Source organism: Camellia sinensis, chromosome 7 (genome assembly GCF_055761805.1).
Source record: "Camellia sinensis isolate YWXY chromosome 7, ASM5576180v1, whole genome shotgun sequence".
Lineage (NCBI taxonomy): Eukaryota > Viridiplantae > Streptophyta > Magnoliopsida > Ericales > Theaceae > Camellia > Camellia sinensis.
In genome coordinates, this window is record NC_138967.1 from 186,363,396 (window position 1) to 186,374,751 (window position 11,356).

The 11,356-nt window shown below is 32.1% G+C and overlaps 1 long non-coding RNA gene across 1 annotated transcript; it reads left to right on the forward strand.

Annotated features, from left to right (window-relative positions):
• Window positions 1–7,198: 7,198 nt before the first annotated feature.
• Window positions 7,199–10,314, forward strand: LOC145795515 (uncharacterized). Its single transcript, XR_014336578.1, has 2 exons — window positions 7,199–7,360; window positions 9,378–10,314. It is a non-coding gene; the product is annotated as an uncharacterized LOC145795515 (long non-coding RNA).
• Window positions 10,315–11,356: the final 1,042 nt, after the last annotated feature.

The following is an 11,356-nucleotide window of genomic DNA, read 5'->3' on the forward strand; positions in this document are numbered from 1 at the left end:
ATTATCATATACAAATTCAACCTATCAAGACAACATTTTGATGTATTAAACCAATTGTCATGTTCATTAGCATACTCAATAGATTAGCTTTAGTTTGCCTAATCATCATACATTGCCTATAACAATCAAGACTATCCTCCACCGATAGTCCAATACAGTTATTTCTAAATAGGAAATAAATGCACCAATTTGATATATTATCAACAGTTTAACTAGGTGAGCGATAAGTGAGTCCAACTACACCCTTTAACCCCATATCTTTCTAATTTGAATATTTCCTATTCAATTTCTCAATTCCCTAAATTTCTTGTACAAATTAATTTATCAATGTAATTAGGGCTTTACCCATAATCTACATAACAACACTAAGGTTCCATTTTCTTCAATAGTTCAACATTGGCCTCATTTCTCTTTATCAAACATGCATATAGATTTACATATAACAAACCCCCATCTTTTGTAAAATTACACAAAGACCCAAACTTTCTCAAAAAATACCCAACAACCCCCAACATATCAAAATGCTAAAATTCAAAGACAAAACTCATAAGGAGGAGTAGGATATCCCTACCTCAAATTCGGAACTCAAAGGGAGAAGATGATGAAACCCAAAGTGCTCCAAAACTCAATATGCTCGGATCAGAACGTAGCCCTCGACGATCAACACAACTTTTGTAAAGGCCAAAGGTGAGGAAATCACTCCTACTAGATCAATACTTAGAGAGAAGTTGAGTTTTAGTGAGAGAAGCTCTCAAATGGCTTTTTCAAAAAAGTAAGAGAGAGAAAGGATGTTGAAATGTGATTCAAAAATGCACAGCTGCCAACTGATATACGCATGATCCGCTCGAACGGAGAATAGAACGCTCGAGCGTCAAGCACAAAAACTGGACCCGCTCGAGCGCCAGGACACAAGAACAAAATACGTCCGCTCGAGCGCAAAAACCAGTTCACTCGAGCATAGATTACCCACTCTCAGAACTTTCGCAGACAATGAACACCCCGCTCGAGCGCCAATAGACCCGCTCGAGCGTGGCCCGCTATAGCATAAGGAAACCTGCTCGAGCGTGAAAAACACACATGCAAAAGTTTTGCAGAGGCACAGATATTGGAAGAGTGAAAACTCCGCTCGAGCGTGATATGGTCCGCTCGAGCGCACAACTAAAAATCCAACTCCGCTCGAGCGCAAGGGTACCCGCTCTAGCGTACCACCAAAACTCTGAGCAACAAGAAAAGGGACTAAGGCTCAACCAACCTGTTCGAAACACGCCCAACACATCCTAAAACTCAGACATACGAAATCTAAAGGATGACAACAAGACATACAACCACCAACTCCACGGAACCTACGACCGGAACACTGTACATAAAGGGGACAAACCCAGGATCGCTATAAACAAAATGCGTAATATTCATTTTTCAACAGTTCTATAATATATGTGCAAATTGATAAAATCATAACTACGACCAAAGGTTTGTATATGTATATTATGTATGACATATTAATGTGAAAGAGCTAGAGTTTCGAGATAAATGCATTTACTAGATAGAGAAATATCACCAGAATGAATAGTGTTGAAATAGACAGAGAGAATAGTGACGAGTTCAAGGATCTATTGCAGAGACACAAGAGTATAGAGAAGAAGAATCCAGTGAGGAAGAACTATCAACGATGGTCGTTCGACGATTTGAGCAAAATAGAGAAGTCTGATTAAAGAATAGAGAGAGCTCAGGCACAACTAGGACAAATCAAGGGAACGAAAATTGAGTGGAGACAAAAATGAAGAAAAGTTGGGAAAAAAAATTATGAGAAAAATTATTTAGTACAACAAAATAAAATCACGTCATAAATAATTTTTTTCAGCATATTTTTTTATTAAAATTTAGTTAAATTATATATATATGTCTATAAGTGTATATAGATATTTTAAAAAGTATATCGTTTGTATATTATTATTTCTATTATCTTTAATGAAGATACTATGACTAAAAATAAATCTAAATAGAGATAGGTGATCAATTGCAATTGTCACTTAGAGATAACACTTCAAAATTAATTGAGAGAGTTGAGAGTTTGAGAGACAGATTTGTTTGTGAGAAATAAAATGTGAGAGGAGTGGTATTTATAGGACTTGGGAGGGAGGAGTTAATTTATATATATAAAAATAAAAACAAATAAAATTGATTGTTGGTGGAATTAACGGTTATATGACTCTTTCAGATTGTTTTGATTTAATTTTTTGATTATTGCATTGACAATGGGGGCAGAGAGCCATTGGGGTCGGGTCAAGCCAGATGGGGAAGAAAATTTCAGGGCGAGCTCACGGGATGGGTCACATTCCATAACACACCAGGGTCGGGCCAGGCTCTAGAACACAAAACCTAGGGTCTTAGGTTGGGTTTAGGCTCGAGCCTAGTTAAGCCTACCCAGGGCACGAGTGGACTTAGGGTGTGCCGCGAGCTCGTGGGCCAAATTTACACCCCTATATGTGGGTAGTGGTTATGAGATATATGATTAGTGGTTATGATATATGTGATATTGATTATGAAACAAAGGGTGATGGTTATGAGATATGATTATAACATATGTGGGTAAATGTAATGAGATATATGATTAGTGATTATGAGATATATGATTTTGGTTATGAGCAGAGTGGTATAGTTATAAGTCAAAGGGTGTTTGGTTATGAGATATGTGATTAGCAGTTATGATATATGTGATGTTGGTTATGAGATTTGTGAGTAATGGATATGAGTAAAGTGGTGTCAAAGGGTGTTTGGTTATGCTATATGTGTTAGTGGTTATGAGATATGTGGATAATGGTTATGAGCAAAGTGGTGTCAAAGAGTGTTTGGTTATGCTATATGTGTTAATGGTTATGAGATATGTGGGTAATTGTTATGAGCAAAGTTATGAGATATGTGGGTAATTGTTATGAGCAAAGTGGTGTCAAAGGGTGTTTGGTTATACTATATGTGTTAGTGGTTATGAGATATGTGGGTAATGGTTTTGAGCAAAGTGGTGTCAAAGAGTGTTTGGTTATGCTATATGTGTTAGTGATTATGAGATATGTGGGTAATTGTTATGAGCAAAGTGGTGTCAAAGAGTGTTTGGTTATGGTATATGTGTTAGTGGTTATGAGTTATGTGGGTAATGGTTATGAGCAAAGTGGTGTCAAAGGTTGTTTTGTTATGCTATATGTATTAATAGTTATGAGATATTGGTTATGTGACTAGTGGTTATGAGATATGTGATGCTGGTTATTAGATATGTGACTAGTAATTATGAGATATGTGATGTTGGTTATAAGATATGTAATGTTGATTATGACTCAAAGAGGCTGGTTATGAGATGTGGTTATGATTCATGTAGTTATGAGATATGTGATCAATGATTATGAGATATATGATGTTGGTTATGAGCAAAAAAGTGTTAATTATAAGATATGTGATTAGTGGTTATGAGATATGTGATATTGGTTATAACAAAAATGTGTTGGTTACGAGATATGTGACTAGTGGTTATGAGATATGTGAATTGGTTATAACTCAAAGGGGCTAGTTAATGAGATGTGATTATGATTTATGCGGGTAGTAGTTATGAGATATGTGATCAATGGTTATGAGATATGTGATATTTGTTATGATCAAAGTGATGTTGGTTATGAGATATATGATTATAATTATGAAATATGTGATATTAGTTATGAACAAAATGGTATTGGTTATGAGATGTCGTTATGAAATATGTGATATTAGCTATGAACAAAATGGTGTTGGTTATGAGATGTAGTTATAACTAAGTTATGATCAATTTGATTACAGTTATGAAGAAATATGATTTTGGCTCATAACTATAAAAAGTGACCTGTTTAGCAGGTTACTTTTAATGATGTGGCTCAATCCTAATCATTGATTTTTTATGTACCGTATATTTTTTGAATAAAATGTACTATAACTATTAGTAAAATAAATAAATAAACTTTGATTCGTGGGACTCACCCCCACTTAGGAGGGACATCACCCAACACCAGCGGGTCTTCGCACCGAAAGTCCAGGTCCACGATGTGTCCCACAAGTTTTGAAGTGAAATTGTGAATGTCCTGTTAACACGATTCATTAAATTATTAAATGTGTTAATTATTTTAATAGTGATCTGACTTATTATAATCATAACAATTTGGATAATTATGCAGCTTGTTTTAAGTAAATATATTTTACGTCCCATGCATACAAATAATATGTTTAAAAATTAACACCCATAAAGATAATATATATGTTAATATTTGTGAAAAAAAATATAATAATCGGCCATGCATCTAATATGATTATTGACACTCATTAATATCCAAACTAATTTTGACGAAAGTAAATATTAAAAAAAAATTTAATTAGCTTTTACTTTTTTGAGAAAAAAAAATATAGCTCATTCCCACCTATATATAATATTAATTTATAATTAATGAAATTTAAAAATGTAAGCAAATAAATAAAAATAAATGTTAACTTCAATATTTTAGTATTTTAATCTAGGTGGAAAGGTAAAATCCATTCCTACCCCACTTTTTCATCGGATAGGAAAAATTCACAAGGGATAAGAAGGGAAAAAATTCAGAATGTTTGGTTTCTATTTTCAAAATTCATATTTTAAAAAAAAATTATTTTTTCATTTTTTTTTTTTTTTTGTTTTCACTGAATTTTTTTAATATTTTAAGTAATTTTTTTAATTTTTAGACACATCTAACATAAACACACTAGTATAATATTTGTGAAATTTTTTTTAAAAAAATTCACTAAATACCAAAAATACAAATATATATATATATATATATAAATTCAGTACATTTTTAGTATTTTTGTGTATTTATTAAAATTTTAAAATATTTTTTTACAAATATTTTACTATTTAGATACATCTAAATAAGGTGCATCTAAAAAAGTAAAAAAAAAAAATTTACTTAAAATTTTAAAAATATTCACTAAAAATTAAAAAAAAACAGAAAAAAAAAACACAATTTCTAAAAAATTGAATTCAGAAAATTGAAACTAAACACTGATTATCATCTCTAATTGTAAGCCACGGAGTCATCATGTGTCTTACTTTGGAGATCTAATTTTTTATTTTGTTAGTTTTTGTGTATAAATTATTTATTTAAAAAATTAAATTTAATAATCATAATGCTTTTTACCTTTGTCTTTAAAAATTAGATGACAAGTCATCCAATTATTAGGCCATAATACCTTTGTCTTTAAAGTAAATATAATAAAATCATCTGATTATAATTATTAAATTAATTTCTTTTAAATTGATAATTTATACAAAGGAACTAAAAAGATAAACAATTTAATTATGGCCTCATAATAGGACCAACTACACCATGGCTTTCTTTAGCCGTTAGTTTTTTTCAAGAGAAAAATAGTTTAAGGTCTCTCTCCCATTTTTAATAATGAAAGAGATCTATAATATTATTTTATGATGTCTAAAATCTCTCAACTCCGACACCCATATATCATAGAGAAATTTGATCTTCTCAAATCAAACTGCTTCTCCCTCTCTTCCTCTCTCTCTTTCTGCTCTTCTCTCTCCGACGAACTCCACTTCTATTGCCGGAGTTCATTGTTGTCATGTCTTCTCCAACTCTCTCTCCTCCGTCAAGTGAAGCTTAAAGCATCCTTATCCATGGACGATTTCACCAATATCAGAATCAAAGTGTACTGTGATGAGAAGACAACCCAATGGTGGGAGTGAACAACGATATCATCACCATCAAGGCCAATGATGGAAGTGTTACTGTCAATTTTATGTTTGAAAGCCCTAATAAGCTTCTCTTAGCTCTTCCTCCTCCGGCTCCGTCCTCTACTGGTCCTAGAACAAGGTCTCTCTCTCTCTCTCAAGTCATACACATACAAACATCTATATATATAGTATGAAGTGAAACTGTTTGAAAAAATGCTTCTTAGAACTCCAAAACACATAACTATGAGATTTGATTTGACAAAACTCTTTTTAGAACTGTAAAATATATAGTTGTGAGCTTTGAAGCTAACCTGTTTGATAAAATGCTTCTTAGAAAAACAATTACAATTTTCTTTAGTTTGTTAAAAACACATAGAAAATTGTGATTGTTTTTGGTTTCTAAGTAACCCAATTTTCTCTGGGTTGTTCAAAACACAGAGAAAATTGTGAATTTTTTTTTTTCTGGTTTCTAAGTAGTCCAATTTTCTCTGGGTTGTTCAAAACACAGAGAAAATTATGATTGTTTTTGGTTTTTAAGTAGGCCAATTTTCTGTAATTTGTTCAAAACAATCACATGTGATTTTTTTGTTTCTAAGTAGTCTAATTTTCTCTGGTTTGTTCAAAACATAGAGAAAATTGTGATTGTTTTTTGTTTCTAAGTAATCCAATTTTCTCTGGTTTGTTCAAAACACAAAGAAAATTTCTCTGATTTGGAGAGAATTTCTTTGGAAAGTCTAGAGAAAACTTCAGAAATTTGCAAACTAGAGAAATTTGGAGAGAATTTCTCTCTGGATCGATGTGTGAGAGACCTTAGACATTATGAAAATATTGGATGTTTTTTATGTTGTAAATCTTAATACCAGAGACCCTAAAAAAAATTCTTTTTTCTCCTTTTTTTAATTTGACTTATTTTATTTTTAAAAATAAAAAAATAAAAAAGAATCAATTGGCAAAATGAGACTAAGAATAAAATAAAATCATTTATTCAAAATTTAAAAAAAAATTATATAAAAAATAATAATTTAAAAAAATAGCCAAAGAAATTAACTTAAACCGGCAATGGGCTCGTCCGAACCGAAAATTTGAGGCTCATGCCCATGGCTTCAAGTTGGACTTGGCCATATGGGCCTAATTTGGGCTTTAATTCGAGCTTTCTTATTAAATTCAAAAAACAATTAGGAAAAGCATTAAAACTTATAACACAAAATCTTGAAATGCATTACAATAATTAGAGTAGAATATTGAATCAAGAAAAAAAAAAAATAAACTTTATTTCTTAAAATACATAATTACATTTATTATGATTATGTTATTAAATTCTATGCATCTTTAATTTCATAAAAATATGGTTACTACTTTCACACTTGGACTGCTAGTACTGTGCTACTCATTTATTTTTATCAATTTTAATTTCATTATTTTACTAAAACTGTATATGTACACAAAAAATAAAAATAGAAGTGTGAGAGAGAGATAAATCAGATCTATGATGGCCACCTCATGAGTCCAACCCATATGTCCAGATAAAGTGGGTCTGAAAATTTGGCCTCCTCTTCTTCTTCTCTTTTCTTCTCTCTCTTGTGAATTATTTCTTGCTCTTGGAGAACTTCCCTGAAGATCATATAGGTTAGTTTACTACTCACCCTGTTTTGTTCGTCTCTGTTCTCTCACTATTTTTTGGTTCCTTTTTGTTGAGGCTTCTCTATCTTTATATTTTTTTTTCTAAGTATGAATGAATGGGAATTGGAGTTAGTCGATTTTATGTCATTCAGTTAAGATTGTGGGTTTTATGGTATTCTGCAATGTGGGAATTATAATTGCAATGGGCATTTGCTTGGAGAGAGAGAGATAGAAGAATATTGGCATGTTTGGGTTTCTTCTTATATTTTGCTGCTTTTGGGTCTGATGTGAATTGCTCTTATTCTTGGCTGGACTAGTTCTGTTTTTGCCCTAGGTTTATCTATCTGGAACGGACATATAAAAAAAAAAAAGAAGAGACCTTCTCTCTTGTTAGGGAAAAATTAATGATTCCCCACAAGTAAATCAATCAATGGAAATAAAAACTAATGCGAAAAAATTAAATCAGAAACAACACAAGAATTTTTACATGGTTCCCTCAATGTAAGGTACGTTCACCGGATCGAAACAACCAAATAAGTTTCCAAACGATTACAAACGAGACACGAATTGTCTCACAAAACCACCATCAGGTGAATTCCAAATAATCACAAATAAACAAGAGGAAAGACCTCACCAAATAGATGAACAAAAATCTTCGAAACCAAAATTGAAGAAGATCCAAAATAATATACCCAAATCAATACCAAACACCGAAGCAGAGCAGCAACCAAGGTATTGAATTTGACCAAGTCAAATACACTACAATAATTCATGCCAATTGAAAGCCACCAACTTGAATTTATCCTTTTGCTGCTGCCGTTGAACACTAAATCTTAGATTTATTTTATCAAAACCCTAATTGTATCCAAATTGAATTGGGTTTTCACAAATTAGATATAATATATAAAAATATATTATAACTAATACCAAACCAAATTAAACTCTTTTAATAAACCAATTGGGTTCCAAACTCCACTAAGGAGGTATACCCAATCTCTCTCTCTCTGCGCCCAAGAATACTCACTTCATTGTGTGCGTGAAGTGTTTGTTAAAATGTCTAGCTGAGAATATGTTTGCTATTATAACTTATGTATACCAAGACATTGAATAGTTAAAATGTGAATTCATAGATACAAATGTTATGCCGAAGCGATTTCACGTTGAAACCTTGTTTTGGATTATCGGTTTGACTAAGCTTTGGAAAGGAAAAAGGAAATGGCTTAAAAATTCAAATTCCAACTCAAATTCATAATCCAAACACAGCTCTTAAGGTTTAGGGTTTAACATTTCACTTATCTTTTCATTTTTCTTTCCAAATTTCTACCAAAATTCATGATTTAAACACAGTCTTACATGTCTGAATTATAGATTTGGTTAGGGATTTGTATAGAGAAAGAAAAAGACGAGTGAAATGTAAATGAAATATAAACTAAATTTTTTCTTTATTTTCTGTCATTTTCATTTGCCTTTCTCTTTTTAACTCCCTATCCAAATTCATAATCCAGACACCACCTTTTAAAGAGTTTGGTGAATGCATTTCAGAAGTAGGCAGGCCAACCTTTACTTGATCAAAGTTCCCAAAACCTGGTTAAAATCAAGCCAAGATGGAGGTTGGTTTTCACAAATTTAGAGAACGTAATGAAAGTAGACCTGGTCCATTTTTTAGATTTCCCAAACAAACTATGTAATGAACAAAATTGTTTTTCATTCTTAATTTTAAGAAATGATGACTGTCATTTCCCTCTTAAGTAAACATTGTCTTGTTCATTTCATCTTATGAAATTCTTCTCAAAAGTTTTGTTCGTAAAAAAAATTGATCTCATTAGTTCCAAATTCTTAAGTTATACCCGATTGCTTCTATAGTCTTTGAATATATATAGGTCTATTTGTGTTGATATCATTACCAAAATGTAAGTGTCATTTATTTAAAACAAAGTCAAAGAGGATGAAATAGTGAAAAATAAAAATGTAATTTAGGTCCTTTACTCTAATGACCTTATTGAATAACAAAAATGTCTTTCAGGTTTCAACTGATTGTTAACTGCCCAAGTGTGTCCACCTATCGTGATTCTCTTTCTTGGCTGAGAGTTGTTAGCAAAAAAGTAGTTCCCTTCCACCAATGCTAGTAAAGATATTTCCATGGCGTCATTCAAGACATCAAACCCTAACCCTACACTTGATGATCCTCTTTCATGATGTAACCCAGGCAACACTCCTGTGTATCTCTCATTTATTAAGCCAATCTTAATCCCAAAATGAAAATATGCTTATGAACCTCCATTTTCATTCACCTCCAAAACCCTTAAACCCAATAACGAGAACGAGAAAAAGAAGCAAGGGAATAGTCAAAACAAGGCTTCATTGAAATCAGAGAAAGTCTTAGATTTTTCATTGAAATCAAATCTAACCTTTGATTTCAGGTACTCATACTCTGAGACTAACCCTTTGATTGAACCCATTGGGTACTGTGAACCACCGAGATTCTCTCCCTTTGGACCTGGACAGCTCGACCAGAAATTGACTGGCACTTATGCTTTGGCTGAAGAAGCAGTTGATTTGCTATAGGTAGGAGAACAACGACGCGACGTTCTTGGTGGACCACTCTCTGAAGAAGAAGTTGCTGTGCTTGTGGAATGGTTTTGTCATAATAATTGTTCTCAACAGATTAATTTGGGTACTCTCTCTCTCTCTCTCTTTATATATATATATATATATATGTATATACATGTACGTATGTGTGTATGTGCTATATTCTAATTTGATTTGCCTCTTTCCAGTTCAATTTTCTGAATGATGAAGCTATACAACTTAGCGTTTGATTTTCATTATAATTTTTTATTAGTGATGATTTGAATTCATGTGGTTTGATGCATAATACATTATTTCTGCTGATTAGTTAGACTGATGGATTGTATGAGTATAAACATGTATAAATTTCACATATTGGCTCTTGTTGTCAACCAACTAGTGTGTTTGCTCATCGAATGAAGAAAATAAAGTAATTAGACATTTATACTATTGAGATCCTTGATTTTAGTCCTATTTGGAGTTCCCTAAGAAGCATGGACACTTTCATTACTGTAGGTTTGAAAGATTCCAAAAAGATTAGTCGATGTAGGTTTGATGTTGTTTGTAAATTTGCTACCACAATATGTACGGAGAGTAATGTTAATTTCATAACTGTTTATAGCACAATTAAATAAGTTGGAATTTGGAAATTTCATCATTGCTTAGACTTTTGGAGTCGTCTCATATGTTGAAATGGCATTCACGTCTGAAATCAAGGTTTCTATTGCCTTAACACTACACTATTGTTCTTTTTGTTGGGCAGAATAAAATAAATAAGTGAGAGTAGAGAAAAGAAAGCTATTGAAATTCTGATTTTATGTGATGATAATCAGCTACAAGATGCTTAGACATTTCTTTTTTGGAGCACTTGGTATGATGTTAGTCGGTTATTAAGTTAGGGTTAGCACAACCGGGATTCAACGCATCTCCATAAGCTTGAATGCCAAACCTCCCTCTAGAAACCTGGAAGTACATCCACTTGAGCTATGCTCAAATTCAGATGATGTTTGAGAATTAATAGAAGATGACATTTCAAAAGGAAAATTTAGACTTGAGAATTTATATCAGATAGCAACCTAGTTGGTGCAGAGTCCTTGACACTGTAGCTGGTTTTGATAAATTCAATTCTTGTGGTTAATTTAGGAACTTTGATTTTGTTGTTGTCACTACATTAACTATTTTAGTATGAGAATGGAACTTGTTGGTGTTAGCCTTACTGGTGAATGGGACTAGTTAAAATCATGAGTCAATAGCATTCAATCATTTTTCACCTTTCGCTTCATGATTCATTTGATTAAGTTTAGTTTGAGATCAACTCAAAATATAAACAAACCATGCTCATTAAGTTTTCAAGTCAAACTTGCACAACCTATTTACTAAGTTTAACTTGACTCGTTTACAAAATTCTATGTGAAAGTGTAAACACATAAGAGC